This window comes from Globicephala melas, chromosome 9, assembly GCF_963455315.2.
Source record: "Globicephala melas chromosome 9, mGloMel1.2, whole genome shotgun sequence".
Taxonomy (NCBI): Eukaryota; Metazoa; Chordata; class Mammalia; order Artiodactyla; family Delphinidae; genus Globicephala; species Globicephala melas.
In genome coordinates this window covers 1,225,198-1,243,324 of record NC_083322.1, presented here as the reverse complement: position 1 = coordinate 1,243,324, position 18,127 = coordinate 1,225,198, and the positions used below count along the sequence as shown (strand labels likewise).

At 51.4% G+C, this 18,127-nt stretch overlaps 1 protein-coding gene across 2 annotated transcripts in view; it reads left to right on the top strand.

Moving 5' to 3' along the window:
• The first annotated feature begins 10,401 nt into the window (after nt 1–10,401).
• The window catches only part of DNAJB6 (DnaJ heat shock protein family (Hsp40) member B6), a 55,533-nt gene continuing 47,807 nt past the window's right edge, over nt 10,402–18,127 (top strand). For both annotated transcript variants that reach the window (XM_060305031.2, XM_030854360.3), the window contains exon 1: nt 10,402–10,542. The gene's annotated coding sequence lies outside the window, so the exon portion shown is untranslated. The remainder of the gene's footprint in view (nt 10,543–18,127) is intronic.

Below are 18,127 nucleotides of genomic sequence, written 5' to 3'. Positions count from 1 at the left end.
AGACACTGGAGGTTTGACCACTGGCCAGACCAGGAGCGGCAGAACACTGCCGCCAGACCCGGGACGAGCCACGCCTGTCGCTGAGGGGCTTTGAGAGCGCAGGGGCTGGGGGGATGCCGCCGGGTCCACCAGGGACCCTGCCCGGCCTGGTACTGGGGCCTCGGTGCCCTGCAGGCTGGTTTTGGCCAGGACTCGTGGGGTGTCCCTGGCTTTGGGGCCACCAACCGGTCCTGCTGAGGCAGCGGGCTCAGGCAGGGCCGACAAAGAGAAAGTAAAGCGCTCACTAAAGACCCAGCTTCCCACAGAAGCTGTGGAAAGTGGATGTAATTTCCCTGAGACACTCTCAGAGGCTCTGCTCTACAGGCTGCTCAGGGACAGGGGCGTCCCGGGGCTGGGCTTCCTCTGGGCGTCCCTGAGCTCCCCTGCCCCTCCTGCTGTCCTGGCAGCTGTCCATCTGGAACCTTCGGGGGACCACACTGTCCTTGTTTTTGTTAAGGGCCTTCTTAGGAGAAAGTGGTTTTTGTTTGTTGAGACTTCTCCCCTGGACACGCCCGCGTTTTAGAACAAAAGGACAGCGCTTAACCCAGGTGACCAGACCTGAGACAAGCCAGAGGCTTCACCCTCCTGCAGGCTCACGGGGCACCAGGGCGGCACCAGCTGACCTTTGTGCCCAGCAAGTCCTTCTGTGTCACCAAGGCTGGCGCTGTTCAAGCACCGTGAAAAGACGGCCGGTCGGAAGCAAAGGCAGCCAGTGTCCCCGTTCACAAAATGGGCAGAAACCTGAGACCCACGCGGGACTTGGCCCCTGACAGGAGGAGCCGGGGGGACTAAGCAGTACATTGAAGTGAACTGGAGGTTTCTGTTAGGCAGTCACCTGGAGGCGACATTTGGGAGGCTGGCCCGCTGGGCGGTCAGGACTGGTCCCCCGCGCCGCCCCCCCGGGCTCACTCAGACTCACAGAGACCATGACGTCCCGGGTCACAGGGCGGCCCTGGACGAAGTGGGGGGAAGCAGGCCTTGCTGCCGGCTCGTGCCGACCCCGGGGAGCGGCCCGGAGCAGGGCAGGAATCCTGAGAAGCCCTTCCGCCCTGCTTCTCCCCACCTGCAGGCCTCTCTCTGGGAACCTGGGGCCTTGGGGCCGGGCCCCTCCCAGCCCCGCTGTCTGGGAAAGAATGGTCCCTCGGCCCTGAATGGTGCCTCTGTCTCGCCAGATATCTCATTGGCACAGATGCGTAGCCAGCCGCAGCCTCGGGCCTAGCAAGGCAGCCTCACCAGAGGGTTTCCTCCAGGGCCGCCCGGGGGATGCTTCTCCCCCAGAGAAAGTGTGCGGGGGTGGCCGCCTGGGCCGGGGTGGGGAGGGCTCGGGGGCTGGAGCCCCCCTGCCTGTGGGTGGCGGCAGAGCCGGGAGGAGCCTAAGAGAGGGACGGGAGTCAGGCAGGACGTCGGGCAGGGGCCAGAGAGGCATGGGCGCATCGCCCGGCAGAACAGGGCCGCCTGAAAGGGCTTATGTCCCCAGCCATCGCCCCATCTGTGGGCCCCATGCCCGCCACCCTCCCCATTAGTCCTGTCGAGCAAGGCCTCAAAGGCTGCCGGTGAAAATGGCAACGTGTTCCCAGAACCAAGGTGAGTGCCCAGGGCCCAGTCGGTTACCTGGGGTGCCTGTGGCCAGGAAGGCGTCGCCTGGGTGCCCCAGGGAAAGTTCGGGAGAAAGGCCAGGCCTCCTGGCCTCCGAGCCTCCCAGTGAGGGAGGGGCCCCTGCAGCACGTCCACCCTGGGATGCAGATGCTGAGGGGAGCAGTGGGTGTAACTGCAAAGCCCTCAGAGCAGCTGAGCGACAGATAAGAGTCACTTGTTGTTTCATCATCCCTTGCAGTGAGCCTCACCCCTGTTTGGGGCCCAGGAATGGGAATTCTGAGTTGAATTCTGCAGTGTCTGGGAGGGGGGCCCCTGACCCAGCACCAGGTGGGCGTACAGGGGGTAAAGGAGAAGGGGAGCCAGCAGGCCCCCACCTTGGGTCGCGAGAGCCACGTGGGAAAGAGTCTGAACAATAATTCCCAAGTTATTCAGCCTCAGCAAGGGAGGAAATCCTGACACCTGCTGCAACGTAGATGAATGATAAGGACGAGAAGCTCACGGAGAGAAGCCAGATGCAGAAGGGAAAATATGGTTTGGCTCCACTTATATGCGGCCCGAGAGTCGTCAGAAAGCAGATGGTGGGGGCACAAGGGCTGGGGAGGAGGACGGACAGTCGTGTTTAATGGGGACAGAGTTTCGATTTGGGAAGATGAGAAAATTCTGGAAATTCTGGAGATGATGACGGTTGCACAACAATGTGAATATGCTTAATGCTCCTGAGCTGTGCACTTAAACCTGGTTACAGTGGTAAATTTGTAATGAGTATCTTACTGCAATTAGAAAAAGAAGAAAAGAAAAAATCCAAAAGCAAAGATAAAAAACATATCTGCAGGGGCTTCCCTGGTGGTGCAGTGGTTGAGAGTCTGCCTGCCGATGCAGGGGACACGAGTTCGTGCCCCGGTCCGGGAAGGTCCCATATGCCCCGGCGTGGCTGGGCCCGTGAGCCACGGCCGCTGAGCCTGCGCATCCGGAGCCTGTGCTCCGCAGCGGGAGAGGCCACAGCAGTGAGAGGCCCGCGTACCGCAAAAAACACCACCACCACCAACAACAACAACAAAAAACATATCTGCAGGCAAGGGCAGATGAGAACAAACATGGGGTTCGGAAGTAGGGGGTCAGGAAATGGCACTTTGAGAGCCTGCTGTGAGCAGGTCTGGGCCCCGTGCCAGCCTGCCTTCCAGGAGGGGCAGTGGTCCTCCCGTGGCAGGTGCTGGCTGGGCTGCCTGAGGTCAGTGGCCCTGATAGATAAGGGAAAGGACAGTGATTGCCTTTGGGGTGGAGGACTCATTCGTGCTGTTTGAGTATTTACTTTGGGCTTATGTTAATGTCACAATTTAAAGCATTATTTTTAAATGTGACATTTAAAAATATTTAATATTAGTTATTAAATAATATTTATATTATTAACTAATATTAAAGGTTAAGATGCTGGGACTTCCCTGGTGGTCCATTGGTTGAAACTTCGCCTTTCAATTCCGGGGGCACAGGTTTGATCACTGGTCAGGGAGCTAAGATACCACATGCCATGCAGCCAAACAAAAGCAAAAATATAAAACAGAAGCAATATTGTAACAAATTCAATAGAGACTTTAAAAATGGTCCAGGGGCTGCCCTGGTGGCGCAGTGGTTAAGAATCCGCTTGCCAATGCAGGGGACACGGGTTCAATCCCTGGTCCAGGAAGATCCCACATGCTGAGGAACAACTAAGCCCGTGTGCCACAACTACTGAGCCTGTGTGCCACAACTACTGAAGCCCGAGTGCTCTAGGGCCCGTGAACCACAACTACTGAGACTGCCTGCTGCAACTACTGAAGCCCGCGTGCCTAGAGCCCATGCTCTACAGCAAGAGAAGCCACTGCAAGGAGAAGCCTGTGCACTGCAACAAAGAGTAGCCCCTACTCGCTGCAACTAGAGAAAGCCCACGTGCAGCAACGAAGACCCAACATAGCCTAAAAAAAAAAGGGTCCACATGAAAAAAAAAAAAGGGTCAAGATGCTCCATTGCCGCAGGTCAAACATCTTTTTTGTCCCCAAACCTTCAATGAAGGGCGATGTGATTCACTGTGAGCAAGCATGCGTGTGGAGTGAGTGTGTGTGTGTAGGAACGGGAGTGTGTACATGTGTGTGCAAGTGTGCATGTGTGTACCTGTGGTCCTGCAGCACCACTGGCCCAGGCCTGGCCTGGAGGAAAATCGTCCACGGGGCACGGGGGGGTCTCACGCCTGTGAGAGGGGCTCGCTTCCCCTTGCCCGTGGCACTTGGGCCCAGAGCCCCGACCTTCCACGTCCACACTGCAGAGAGATGGGCCTCGGCCAGGCCCACAGGGGGACTGGCAGGAAGGGCTGCAAGGCCTTGGGTCAAGGCAGCGGAGCACCGCCTGCAGCCCCGGCACAGGTGAGTGCTGAGTAAGGCTGGCTGGGACCTGCGGGCTCAGCCCTGGTTGGGGGACGGCAGGGCAGGGCTGCCAGGCGGCTAACTCCAGGTCAAGCCCTAGAAAGCTCCGGGCCTGCGCTGGACTGTGGCCCAGGTCCCCGTGGGTGAGGGGGCAGCCTGTCCACGGGGTGTGGCTGGGCCTGCCATCAGCAGGTGAAACCCAAGGTGCGCAGTCTCCTGGAGGCTCACAGAGGCCCACGGGGTCTTATCAGGACCCTGCCCTGTACCTGCTTCAAGCTGTGTGCCCCACCCCCCACCCAGGAGCCCTGACCCGGGCACAGTGGGCCCTGACCTCCACCTGAGCACAGGAACCTTCTGGAAATGTTCTGATCCATGGTGGAGCTGGGGCCCAGGTGAGCGCACTGTTACCTGGGCTCTGAGGGCAGGAAAGCCCTTCCCACAAGAGGGACGTTCGTCCCCACTGCCCCGGGGGCACCGTATTTCCAGGGTCACAGAAATAGCACGAGTCCGTTTCACGAGGGGTGTTTTGTCCTGCTCCAGGGGCCCTTTTGTTAGGACTCACCTCTCCAGGTCTGAAGACATTTAGGCCAAAAGGCAAAAATGTCCAAGTTGCAAAGACGAGTCATTGATCACAGTGTGAGCATCCCATTCAGTCATCAGCCTAAGAATTGTCTCCCTGGTTTGTAGCCCAGTCGCTGCGTGGTGACAGCCTCCCGCCATCTCCCGGCCACACATTCAAGTGCTTGTTCATCATTTATCCATGCAATGGCCTCCTCTTGGGCACCTGCTGTGTGCTGCCCTGTACCGGCTGCACCACACGGGTCATGCAAAGCCCCTGACCTCACGCAAGGACAGCGCAGTGGGAAAGGCAGACCCTGTGCTCGTGGTTCCACCAACAGGCTTTTAATTAGAGCTCTGGAAGGTGCCACGAAGGAAACCGATGGTCTCAGCTTGTAAGGATGGACCTAACTGTACCGGACCGAACTTGAGTCTGCTCGCCTGACACAGCAAAGCCAGTCTTCTGACACCGGGTTGTGGTGAAGGGAAGCGCAGCGTTTATTGTCGGTGCCAAGCACAGAGAACAGGCAGCTCGCGCTCAAAAGACCCAAACTCCCCAGTGGCTTTCCGGGAAGGGGTTTTAGAGGCGACACTTTTGGGGAGGGCTGCGGGCCGTGCACTTTCCTCGGATTGGCTGGTGGTGAGGTAACAGGGTGGCGGTTCAGGAATCTCAGTCATCAGCCTCTGGGGGCTATAGTGCTTGTGGTCAGCTGTGGCCAGCACCACCCTTCACCTGTTTCTGCAGATCAGCTCAAGGACATGCCTCAGGTTGTTATGCGTATCCCTTGAGGAGGAGCGAGGACTGTGTTGTCACTGAATTATTACCATTACTTCCTTGCTTCACTGCTTCACCTGTGAATCTGCATTCCCTCACGTCCGTAACTAGTAACTGCTTGAATCTGCTCTTTGGAACTCAGGGAAGGCCTAGGAGACTGAAGCCTTTCTCTACAAGCAAGAAACGGAGGATCACGGAGGGGCTTTTGTACCCGGGAGAGCCTCACAGGATCCTGCTCAGTTTCAATCCCCCTTTTCTTTTTGAAATTTATTTATTTTTATTTTTTGGCTGCGTTGGGTCTCTGTTGCTGCGCGCGGGCTTTTCTCTAGTTGCGGCTAGCGGGGGCTACTCTTCGTTGCGGTGCTCGGGCTTCTCATTGGGTGGCTTCTCTTGTTGCAGAGCACAGGCTCTAGGCACATGGGCTTCAGTAGTTGTGGCATGTGGGCTTCAGTAGTTGTGGCTCGTGGGCTCTAGAGCGCAGGCTCAGTAGTTGTGGCGCACGGGCTTAGTTGCTCCGCGGCATGTGGGATCTTCCTGGACCAGGGCTCAAACCCGTGTCCCCTGCATTGGCAGGTGGATTCTTAACCACTGCGCCGCCAGGGAAGCCCCACTTTTCTTTTTTTGTTTGTTTGTTTTTTTGGCTGTGCCACGCAGCATGTGAGATCTTACTTCCCTGACCAGGGACTGAACCCATGCCCCCACCTTAGAAGCAAGGAGTCTTAACCACTGGCCTGTCAGGAAAGCCCAATCCCCCTTTTCTTTGATATTCCTCAATCCTGAGGGGAACAGGGACAGGAATGAGGTTTTGGAGAGGATGATTATAAATCCAGCAGAGGAACTCGGTTTGAGGGGGACCTGGCTTCATAGCCTGTAGAAGTGCTAATAATTTGGACTGAACTGTGAGAAATGAGGACCTGGCCAGGCAGCGGAGGAGGGCTCCAGGCAGAGGGAGCAGCCTCGCAGAGGAGGGAGCGAAGGCAGGAAGACGGAGCTCCAGACCTCAGGAGAGCGCAGGTGGGGGCCAGCCGGCAGGGCAGAGTCCGGGGCATCCCGTCCCCGACTGGGGGGCCCCTCCCTCCCAGGGCCCCGTCTCTGTGCGGGGGGGAGCCGCTCCTGTGCGTCACACAGGGAGGCCCCCGACCTGCCCCAGCAAGCCATCCGTGGGGCCTGCAGCGGCCTCTCGCTTACCTCATCGCTCTCGATCCCCAAAGGCTCCCTCTAGGCTGCCACGTCTCACGGTTGCACACAGAGCCCCTGTCACAGCCAGCAGGTCCCAAGTCCTTGGCGAAAACGTCTGTGGACTGAACGGAGGCGAGGTGGGCTCCGGTTTCACAGACAAGCGCGAGATGTGGGGAGTCAAGGGGGCATCGAGGGGGTTGAGGGGCGCGCGTCTCCAATGGGGCCGGCCCAGGGCCGTGACCTCACGGCCCCCCTCCTCTAGCCCCTTTCACCTGAGCCTCCTGACTTGGGTGCACAAGAGGGGCTGCAATTCCCTTTCGGTTCTCATTGATCAATGGCCATCAATGACCCAATCTGAGGGCATTATTTCCCCGTCTCCCCATTGGCAAGCTTGGAATTCCCCGGAGGTGCCAGATGATGTTTCTGTGAGGCCAAAAAGCAAAAACATCTTCCAGCAGCAGAAACCCCCAAGGCTCTGACTGGTGAGAATAGCTCTCCCACAGTAATTGTACCTGGGCCGGATGTCCTTCTCCCAGGTCAGGCACCCACTTAGGAGAGGAACTCCTTTCTTATGTAATGTGTGGGTTGTCCTAAAGTGTCAGCGTTTCCTGTTGACACCCTTGCGTCACCTCCTGACAAACAAAGGCCACGTGGGTCTGCCCTATGTCAAGTCTGGGGCCCCCGGCCCCATAGCAAAATGTTCAGTCATCCTGCTAAGGCATCGACAGGGTACCATATTGTTAAAGAGAAAACCAGGCCCCAGAGAGCGTCACTTGTGCTCAAGCCCAGGGCACCTGACCTAACAGCAGGCTCGACCTCCCCAGGAATGTAATCTTAATCCACCAATCTGGAATTTTCTTTAGCACCAATGAGGTCATCTGTCCCGGGGCCTCTCCATCCCCCGAGGAAGCAGTGTGATAGAGCCTCCACCTTCCTCCAAAGATGACGCCTGGCCTGAAACTAACCTGCTTTTCTTTCACTCACAACTCCTTGCCCCACCCTCCTGCCTAAGAAAACCTTTCGTTTCGTATGCGCCCCCCTCGGAGGCCCTGCTGTTTATCGGCGGCGGTGCTACCCATCTGTGAATCGCTTCGCAAAGCCAGTTAGGAATCTTCAAATTTACTGGGCTGAATTTGGTTTTGTTAACAATATTTACCTTTGAAATTGAACACAACGGTCATGGCTCGTCCATATTCTGAGTATGGGAAGCACGTTTGACATCAAAACCTGACTGGGACCCCTCAAGCAGCAGCAACTATAATTTGGTTATTTACTGTAGCAGAGAAGTTCAGGAGCACTTACAATGAGTCTTATTTCACTAATCAGCGCCGCATACACGTTTCGTCTCGTACAATGCTAGGAGCCGTACTTTTCATCTACATCCGAGTTTGCTGTGTGCACGATGTCCCGGGGCTGCGGTCCCCCAGGAGGAGCCCCTGACCTGGGAGGTGCAGCTTCAGGAAGGAAAACCGGCCACCTTTACCAGATATCGGTTGTTGGGGGTTGAATTGTGTCCCCGCAGAAAGAGATGTTGAAGCCCCAGGACTTGTGAATGGGGCCTTATTTGGAAATAAGGTCTTTGCAGAAGCAGGAGAAACTCTGAGAACAGAGTAGAAATTTACCCTTTTGTAGGGAAATTTACATTTATAAGGGAAATCTCCATTTCTAACACATCTCCCCCTCTGTACCCGGAAAAGGAGGACGATTCTAAATCACAGAACTGCTTAACCTTGGAGAAGGCAGCAGACTGAAATCTGCATAACAACCTTACCCTTGTTTACTGCGCTTTTCCTTGTAACCTCCCGTAACTGGCTCCCCTCCCCCCTTCCCCCTCCCCCAACATCTTTGTCTTTATTTAAAGATGGTGTTTAAAATGATGGCTTGGATACCTCCTGGAGTTTACTAAATTTTCCTGGTGTCTCCCATGTATACCTGCGGTATACATGTTAATAAACTTGCATTTGTTTTTCTCCTGTATCTGTCTTTTATTATAGGAAGTCTTAGCTAAGAACTCAAAAGCAAAGAGGGAAAAAGATGTATATGTTCACACACACACACACACACACACACACACACGAATACGATTTTACAAAAATGGGATCACTATATCAATAACGCATCTTGGATACATTTGATGTTAATAAGTATAATTACATTATTATTTTTATGGCCTGCAGAGTATTCCTGATAAGGAGGAACTGATTACCTGCAAAGTTGTGATCAATAACCTTGCATGTACTTTTTTCTTTCATTCTCTGTTCTTGCATTTATTGCCTCAGGGCAAATTTTTACAAATGTTATTCTTTGATCACAGATAAATTTCGCAGTAGAGCAGTAACTGCTAAACTGTCTCAGTTTAGCAATTATTCGGGACCTTCACCTTCGGTTCCTGGACTCACAGGTGGGCTTGGCAGGATGTGTGTGCGTGCACGCCTGTGTCTACAAATTTTCTATCACTTGCACGTTTTGCTGGGGAGAAGTCCATGCCTTTTGTCAGTTTCTCTGAGAGGCCATAACACAGAAGAGCTGTGATTTACTGAGTATCTCTATGTGCCAAGCACGGAGCCAAGCACATACAATTAACCTTCACATGAAGCCTTTATCCCCATTTTACACACGAGGAAACAAAGTCACAGAGCCTCCCTCCTCTTCCAGACATCCTGCAAAACACAGATTCGTCACCACCTGGCTTCCCTTGCCTGCCAGGTAACAGCCCAAGGCCTTTCCAACTGTCTTCCGAGGCCAACCAGCCTCCCCACGTCTCTCCAAAGGCCTTGCACTCCAGATCAGATCCTTGCGGTTCCATGTTGAAGCGACTTCCACTGGAGTACCGTTTCCAGCAGCACCGCTATCTGGGCTAACGCTAACTTTGGAATAAGTCTTTAATCTTTGACGATCTTCTCTGTTGTCCGCAAAGAGCTCCTTAAATATGGAGCATTACCTAATTTTCAGGGTGTTTGTTCCCCCGGAACGCCGAGAGACGCCTTGTTGGTACTGGTTGGTTTCTCTCCTGACACAGTTAACTCACTGCACTGGCAGACGTTTTAATAAATAAATATTTATTTATTTTTTGGAGGAAGACCAAGCTATTTGTGGCTAGTCTACTATTTAGACTCCAAGTCTCTGTGCTGTCTGCATACCGAGGTTAGCTCCCAATTACGTTAAGTAGGGACTCATTTAAATGTGACCTGTCACACGACAGCACTGTCAACGCCGGGAGGGAAAGAAAACCCCGGGGACCGGCTGGCAGGTAGGGTTGCGTGCGGCGGAGCCAGGTGCTTAGGCGCTGCAGGAAATTCCAGCCCCGCCGAGGTCATCTCAGCTTCACCAGGAGTTGCTAACACCCAACACCGCTGTGCCTCCCCTGACCAGGGATTTCTATAACCTACCAAAGGAGGGAACGAAGAATTGACTCCGAATAAAAGTTTTCTTTTGCTAACTGGTCACGTGCTGGTCACCTGCTAAGAAGTAGGTGCGTAACACAGGGAGGGTTTACACAAGAAACGGCTCCTGAAAATACGGTCTCTGATCTCAAGTGGGAAGAACAAGACCCACGGCCCCCCCCCGGCTCTCCAGGGTCCCAGGCGAAGGGCGGGTCAGCGGCCCACCCCTTGGGCCCCGGGGACACCCGCCAGCCGCGCAGACCCACCGACAGGACCCCACGCGCACCGCCGTTAAGCGCCGGCGACGGGGCCTCGACTGCGCACGCGCGCTGCCCGCTGCGTCCCGGGCCACGCAGAACCTTCGGGAAGGCGGGGGCGGAGGGGGAGGCCGGGGCGGGGCGCATGCGCGGCGTCAGGGCCGGGCGGAAGTGTCGTAGCCGCGCCGCCGCCGCGTGACGCACTTCCTGTTTGTTGTTGGAGAAAGGAGAGAAAGGAGAGAAAGGAAAGCGCGAGGACCGTTGCAGCGCAGCCGCCGCCGTCAGCCGCGCCGCAGTGTCGGAGCCGAGGAGCCCCGGTCGCCGCTCCGCCGCGCCTTACGCCGCCGGCTCCCGTGTCCTCGGTGAGGGCCGCCAGCGGCCGGGGGGGCGGGCCCGGCAGCCCACCTGACCCGGGCCCTGGCCGCGGCGGGCCGGGGGCCGGGCTTGGTGTGAGACCGGGGTTGGGGGCGCGGGGGGCAGGCCGGGGGCCGTGTGTGGGGCCGGGGTCCAGCTCGTTCCTCGCGGCCCCCTCCCCCGGTCCCCTCCCCCTGTCCTGGGGGGTCGTCTCCTCCCCGCGTCCTGGGGGCCGCGCGCCGGTTGTTGCGGGCGGGGGCGGCGCTGCCGCGTGGGAGGCTGGGTTTTCACTCGGTTTTAAGGCCCCACATAGACGGCCCTGAAGCCAGGAGGAGGTAAGTGTGCAGGAAGAGTAGAGGTTCGTGGGAGGCCGCGCTGCCTAGCGCGGAGACCGGGAAGCGGGCGGGGGACGCGAGGCCGCGTGTCGGGAACTCCCCGCTGGCTTCTCCGAAGTGTGTCGGAGATGGAAAGGAACCGCCTGGCTTTCGGCCTACTTAAAAAGCCAGTTTGCTGGGTTTCGCTTCGGGGTGCACCGCAGTTTATATAGCTGAAGTTTCTGTCAACTTTTGCCCAAGTAAGGAAAGAACTGACGCAAGAAGTGGAAATTGGAAACTTGTGTTGTCTCGCGAAACGTTTTCAGAGCGTGTGGGTCGCTTGTCGGACGCGTACCTCTCCCGGCTACGCGGAAAGGCCACGGCGGTGGTGAAAAGATCTCACCACCACCCGGGGGGCTGCCTGGGAAGGGTGGACTGAGCGGCGCCCTTTGTATTCTCAGCGTTTTTAGTTCCGTTGTGGATTCGCAGTAAGACTTATGGCTAGAATCTTGTAAGGCAGGTAATTGACTTAGTGGAAGAGTTCGGCCGAATGACCGAAAAAGCAAAGAGAAACAAACTCTTAGCATTTGAACTTGTGTGACGCTCGTTCAGGTTTTACTCTTTTTCTTATAGTTAGGCACATAGGAATGTTTTCACGATATCTGAAAGGCATTTTGTACTTCTCTCCTCCGCCCTCTCCCTAGACCACACCCTCCCCGGATTCCATCTGGGAAGTTTAATCCAGACTGTTCCTGATTCCAGAGACCTGAGCTCCTGTGAGTTTAGGAGTTGAGTATTTGTACGGGATGTAGTAGAAATATGAGTGCCCTTTGTGCATACTATCCAGGGAGCTGTGGAATTTTGGGGGTTATGCAGAGTCATGAGTTTGGGGAGTGAATTGGCTCGGTCTAGGTGTGGATGACTTGACAGGAAGTGGGAGGAGAACAAAAGGGGATGAGAAGTTGGTTTTTGAGATTTACCTAAGCAGGCTTTGTGTGGTGCTGTGCAAGACTAGGAAGTTGGGAATTTAAGGGCTTTCAAAGACTTTGACATGTGTTCAGCATCTTCTTCAAAGTATCAGTGTTTTACATTTTTCATGACCTCTAAGTGGTAGATTTGGAAAGTATTTCTGGCTGCAGGACAGAGACTCACCTGGAGGGCTGGGGTGGCATGCAATCGCTTTCCTCTTCAAGCAAACCCATTATTTTTTTAGGTGTTAAAACCCAGGGTAGAACCATTTTCCCTTGTATCAGCTCTATTTTGGACAATTCCAAACAAATATAATTGTACTCCTCACCAGCAACGACAGTTTTCAGCCTAGCAAACTCAAATACCGAGTTTGGGATGGAATGGTCTGTGCATTTTGTAGTTTTAAAGTGGGCACGGTTATTTTCAGTCCGGCTTTTCAGCATCGCAGTGTAATCCTGAGCGTGTCATCTTAGTGACGTTGGTGTTACCTCTTGCTTTCCACTGGGGTGCAGTCTGTATGACTGCGTGTTCAAGGTCAGCTGCTACCTTGGTTAGCGCTTAAAGGATGATTAGATGTCACTTCTGGTGTCTGTTGATAAGGATTGAATGAATGCAGTCAGCCTTTTGATATTTTAAAGAATTTTTAGAAGACTTTTTTTTTTTTTTTGGCCTTTTCACTTCGTTGGAAATGATCTAGAATTTAGGATGGTGTTCTGTGTTAAAATCTTTTTTGCTTAGAATTTGTCCAGGACACCACCCAGTGGCGAGAGCAGGTTAACTGCAGGCTTATTAGTGAATTAGGAAGGGATCAGTGGCAAGATTTAAGAAGTGCTGTAGTTCCTCTTGGGTGAACAGAATTTGAGAGAACTTCAAACTTGAAAAAAGTGAGGTAAACGAAGAAAAGTGAAGTTGGTGAAGGTAAGAATAGTGTATAGAAAGACAGTTTTGAAGCCTCATTGGAGAAAATGGCTTCTGGATATGTCAGCTAGAAAAAAATTTGAGGCTTTTATTGTAGATTATAATGTGTTTTTCAAACTTTTATATTTTTAGGGAGACATACAAAAAACAGTTGCTTCTTTTTGTTTCAGTATCCTACTTAAGAAAGAAGTAAATTTTGGAGAGTGTGCTTTAGAGTGTGAGCTCGCACCTGTCCATTCTTTGATCAGAGGATAAAACTTTTGTTTCTGAACTGAGTAAATCTTTTTAAAAAATACGTGATTTTTAAGGTGGGGGAAATTTCTGAAAAAAACAATAAAAGTAGTAGAAGGGTTGCAATGTACATCAAAGTAGAAAAGGTTCTAATTTATATTCCTCACCTTATTTCAGAAGTTATGTTGTTTAGGCATAGTTTGGTTTTCTCTTAAAAGTGTTGTCCTATATAAAATTTGTAAGGACTTAGGCCATTTTAAGTAAAAGGCACCAACCATTGCATATGGCCGTGAGGCAGCAGAACTACTGGCTGTATGTCCTAATACTCCAGGTATTTTAGGGTTCCTAAGCTCACTTGCAAGGATCAGTTGTCCCTGGGATGGTGATTTCCTCGTGCAGCATGTGATTCTATGCACTCTGAAATTTTCATTCTGCCTTTTACCAAGAAAGACATTTAGAGCTTGCCTTGTGCGTGTGATGGCGCACTGGGGCCTTCCTGTGAGGTCCTTTGGGCAGGCCTGGAATTTTAATTGTGTGTGTTTGTGACTGCGGCATTGTCCTGGACCCAGAGTACTCAGAAAATATTGGTTGAATTGGATCCTTTTTCCCGGTTTGTCTGTTCCTTGATTACTCTCTGTGGTTAATAATGGAATCCAGCGTTTAGGAAGGTTGGACAAAAATACAGATAGCATACAAATTCAGTTCACAAGTACCAGGACTGAGTACTTGGCATGTATTATTTTATTTTAATGAAATGAAGTTAGTCATGCCTCCACGTGCCTAATAGGTGATGATTGCCAGTTGAAAGAATGGTCTTGGATCCTGAGTTATAGAGGAAATAACTTCTCTTGTTTGTTTCTTTTTTTTTTTTAATTTATTTTTGGCTGTGTGGGTCTTCGTTGCTGTGCGTGGGCTCTCTCTAGTTGTGGCTGCTCTTCGTTGCGGTGCGCGGGCTTCTCATTGCGGTGGCTTCTCTTGTTGCGGAGCATGGGCTCTAGGCACGTGGGGTCAGTAGTTGTGGTGCACGGGCTTAGTTGCTCCGAGGCATGTGGGATCTTCCCGGACCAGGGCTCGAACCCATGTCCCCTGTATCAGCAGGTGGGTTCTTAACCACTGCACCACCAGGGAAGTACCCCCCTTGTTTGTTTCAGGAATGCTTTAAGGCATATTGAGTAAGAATGAACTATAAGTAGATGACTTAAGTTCATGTGATAAGGATTGGTAGTTCACCTCTGTTTGTCCCCCTACCTCTGTGTGTGCGGGGAATTCATCAGATAATTAAATGACATATAGGAAGTGTGGCCACATTTATCATTTATTTTTCTTTAAATTTGCCTCCTTCCATTCCATTAAGCAAGTAGTATTGCAGAAAATTAGTTTCATGACACAACATGAATTCAACATTTAAATGAAGACGTTTACTTTGATTTGTCTTTTTCTAAGTTAGAAGTAATGAGTATTTTGATTTGCTGGTTTTTTAAGCTAAAGACAGGGAATGTCTTCAGTGGACAAATTGCATTATGTAAAACCGTGTGCAGTATAAATAGCGATCTATGGGGTGGATGATAATGAAAAGCCTTCTGGAAGGAGGAAGGTTGTTTTTCCCCCTTCAGCTCCATTTTCAATATGGAGTCTCTTGGATTGGGAAGGAATGAAGGAGGATTTTTATTGCAAGCAGAGCAAGGTTTCTTAGATGTTAGGTGGAGAGATAATTTGAGAACAGACTCTTGGGTGGAAAGATGGTTATTTTTAAATTTTTTCAATCTTTTTAAAATACTCGGTTGCGCCAGGTCTTAGTTGCAGCTCGAGGGCTCCTTGGTTGCAGCAGCTGGGCTCCTTGGTTGTGGCGTGCGAACTCTTGGTTGCGGCATGCGTGTGGGATCTAGTTCCTTGACCGGGATCAAACCCGGGCCCCCTGCCTTGGGAGCGCGGAGTCTTCACTGCGCCACCAGGGAAGTCCCTATTTTTAAATCTTGTATTTGGCTGCGCTGTGTGGCATGCAGGAACCTTAGTTCCTCCACGAGGGATCGAGCCCATGCCCCCTGCAGCAGAAGCGTGGAGTCTTAACCACTGGACCACCAGGGAAGTCCCAAGATCGTCAGTTTAGCCCAGGTACACAGCTTATTTGTGTGCGTGGGCAGGGTTTGGGACAGAGTAGCCAAAGGTCTCAGGATTACAACAGTCATGTTGGGCACGTATATTCTTTTTTTTTTTAATTTTAGAATTTTATTTTATTTATTTTTTTATACAGGGAACATATATTCTTTAAGTGTTGTTAAGAACATGGGGCATGTGTAATGACTTGGAAATTCCCCTTTAGATAACTCATTAAAGTCAAAATTTTATAACTTAAAAAAGGGGCCAGTTAAGCTGTTCAAAAAACTTGGGTTCTTAGAGCTGACGCATCGTGGAGCACCTCACACTCCAGATGGATATTTGTGTCTGTCACCTGAGGTGCTTGTTGAAAATCGTCTATGAATATTTCAAGAGGAGGGAAGTAAACGCTTCTGCTGAGCTGTGGCCATTTGAAGTTGACTCTACTCGTCCATGCTGACATGCTCCACGGGGTGGGCGCCGCCTCTGATTCTTCCTTTTGTTGTAGAAGTGAAAATCCTGTTCGGATTTCTTGGGCTGGCAAAAACGAGGTATTAATGTGGGTCTTTTTAAAAGGTGAAGTGTTGTAAAGAGAACTCTGGAAAAGCGGGGGACACCTGTATCAGTAAAGTGGTTAAGGGGTAAGAGACTGTGCAACGACTGCATGTTAGAGATGATGTTTACACTTAACGACCACCTCTTTGTCAGTTGTGGAGAAAACTGTCTAGGCTCTCTCCTTCCAGTGTACCTTGAGATGTTAGCTAGCTATGATATGAAACCGTAATGCTTGGTAAGTACATACAAGTATTCTTAGTTTCATCATTTATAATTTTATTTTTGGTTTTGATGTACATAGTAGTAGTTCAGGTACAGGCAGACCTCGTTTTACAGCGCTTCTCTTTATTGCACTTCTTAGATACTGCCTTTTTTTTTACAAATTGAAGGTGTGTGGCAACCCTGCATCGATCAAGTCTGTTGGTCCCATTTTTCCAACAGCTTTTGCTCACTTTGTATCTCTGGGTCGCATTTTGGTAATTCTCGCAATAGTTTGGATTTTTTCATTATTATGTAATGGCGATCAGTCATCTCTGATGTTACTGTTGTAATTGCCTTGGGGCCCTGAAAACCCCGCCCAGCTAAAACAGCTCCTGTTCTGTCTGCTCCACCAACCCGCCATCTCTCTCGCCCTCCTCTGGCCTCCCTGTTCCCTGAGACACAACAATGTTGAAATCAGGCCAACTAATAACTCTACAATGGCCTCCAAGCGTTCAAGTGAGGGAAGAGTTGCATGTCTCTCAGTTTAAATCAAAAGCTAGAAATGCTGAAGCTGAGAGAGGAAGGCGTGTGGAAAGCTGACGGGCTGAAGGCTAGGCCTCTTGCTCCAAACAGCCACGTCGTGAAGGCAAAGGAACGTTCTTGAAGGAGATTAAGGTGCTGCTCCAGTGAGCACACGAATGGTAAGGAAGCAACACATCCTTATTGCTGTTGAGGAGAGTTTCAGTGGTCTGCATAGACGGTCAGACCAGCCACGACACTGCCTGAAGCCAAAGCCGAATGCAGGCCAGGCCCTGACTCTCTTCAGGTCTGTGAAGCTGAGACAGGTGAGGAAGCTGCAGAAGAAAAGCTGGAAGCCAGCAGAGGCTGGCTCACGCGGTTTAAGGAAAGAAGCCGTCTCCATAACAGAGAAGTGCAAGGCGAAGCAGCAAGTTACCCAGCAGATCCAGCTCAGATCGCTAACGAGAGCGGCTACACGAAACAACGGATTTTCAGTGTAGACAAGAGAGCCTTCTAGTGAAAGATGTCAACTAGGACTTCCACAGTAGACAGAAGTCAGTGCGTGGCTGCAGAGCTTCGAAGGACAGGCTGACTCTCTTGTTAGGGGCTAATGCAGCTGGTGACTTTAGTTGAAGCCAGTGCTGATTTACCATCTAAAGATCCTGGGGCCCTTAGCATTGCGCTCAGTCTACTCTGCTTGTGGAACGACAAAGCCTGGTTGACACCATCTGTCGACAGCATGGTATACTGTATATTTTAAGCCCACTGTTGAGGCCCACTGTTGAGACCCACTGCTCAGAAAAAGATTCATTTCAAAAAAACTACTGCTCCTTGACAGTGACGCAAGAGCTCTGATGGAGATGTACAGTGAGATTCATGTTGTCTTCATGCTTGCTAACACAGCATCCGTTCCACAGCCCACGGATCAAGGAATAATTTTGACTTTCAAGCCTTGTTATTTAAGAGATACATTTTGTAAGGCTGCAGCTGCCATAGATTGCGATTCCTCTGATGATCTGGGCAAAGTCAATTGAAAACTCTCTGGAAAGGACTCACCGTTCTAAATGCCATTAAGAACATTTGTGGTTCATGGGAAGAGGTCAAAATACCAACATTCACAGGAGTTTGGGAGAAGTTGATTCTTACCTTCACGGATGACTTGGAGGGGTTCAAGACTTCAGTGGAGGAGAAACAGCAGATGTGGTGGAATCAGCAGGAGAACTAGAATTAGAGCCTGAGATGTGACTGAATTGCTGTAATCTAAGGATAAACTTCCACAGAAAGCATTGCTTCTTATGGAGAGCAAAAAAAAGAAGAGGTTTCTTGAGATGGAATCTGCTGCTGGTGAAGATGCTGTGAAGATTGTGGAAATGACAACAAAGGATTTAGAGTAGGACATGAGCTTAGTTGAAAAAGCAGCAGCAGGATTTGCGAGGATTGAGTCCAAGTCTGAAAGAAGTTCTGCTCAGGGTAAAATGCTACCAAACAGCGTTGCATGCTGCAGGGAATCCTTATGAAAGGAGGGGTCGGTTGATGCGGCAAACTTCATGGCTTCGTTTCAAGAAATTGCCACGGCCATGTAGCCATCAGCATGGAGGCAAGATCCTCCACCAGCAGAAAGGTACTGAGAGCTCAGGTGATGCGTAGCATTTTCTTTAGCAATAAAGGTTTTTAAAAAATTAAGGTATGTACATTGTTATTTTCGACGTAATACTATTGCACACTTAGCAGGTATAATGTAAAGTAACCTTTTATGTGCACTGGGAAGCCAGAAAACTGTGTGACTCACTTA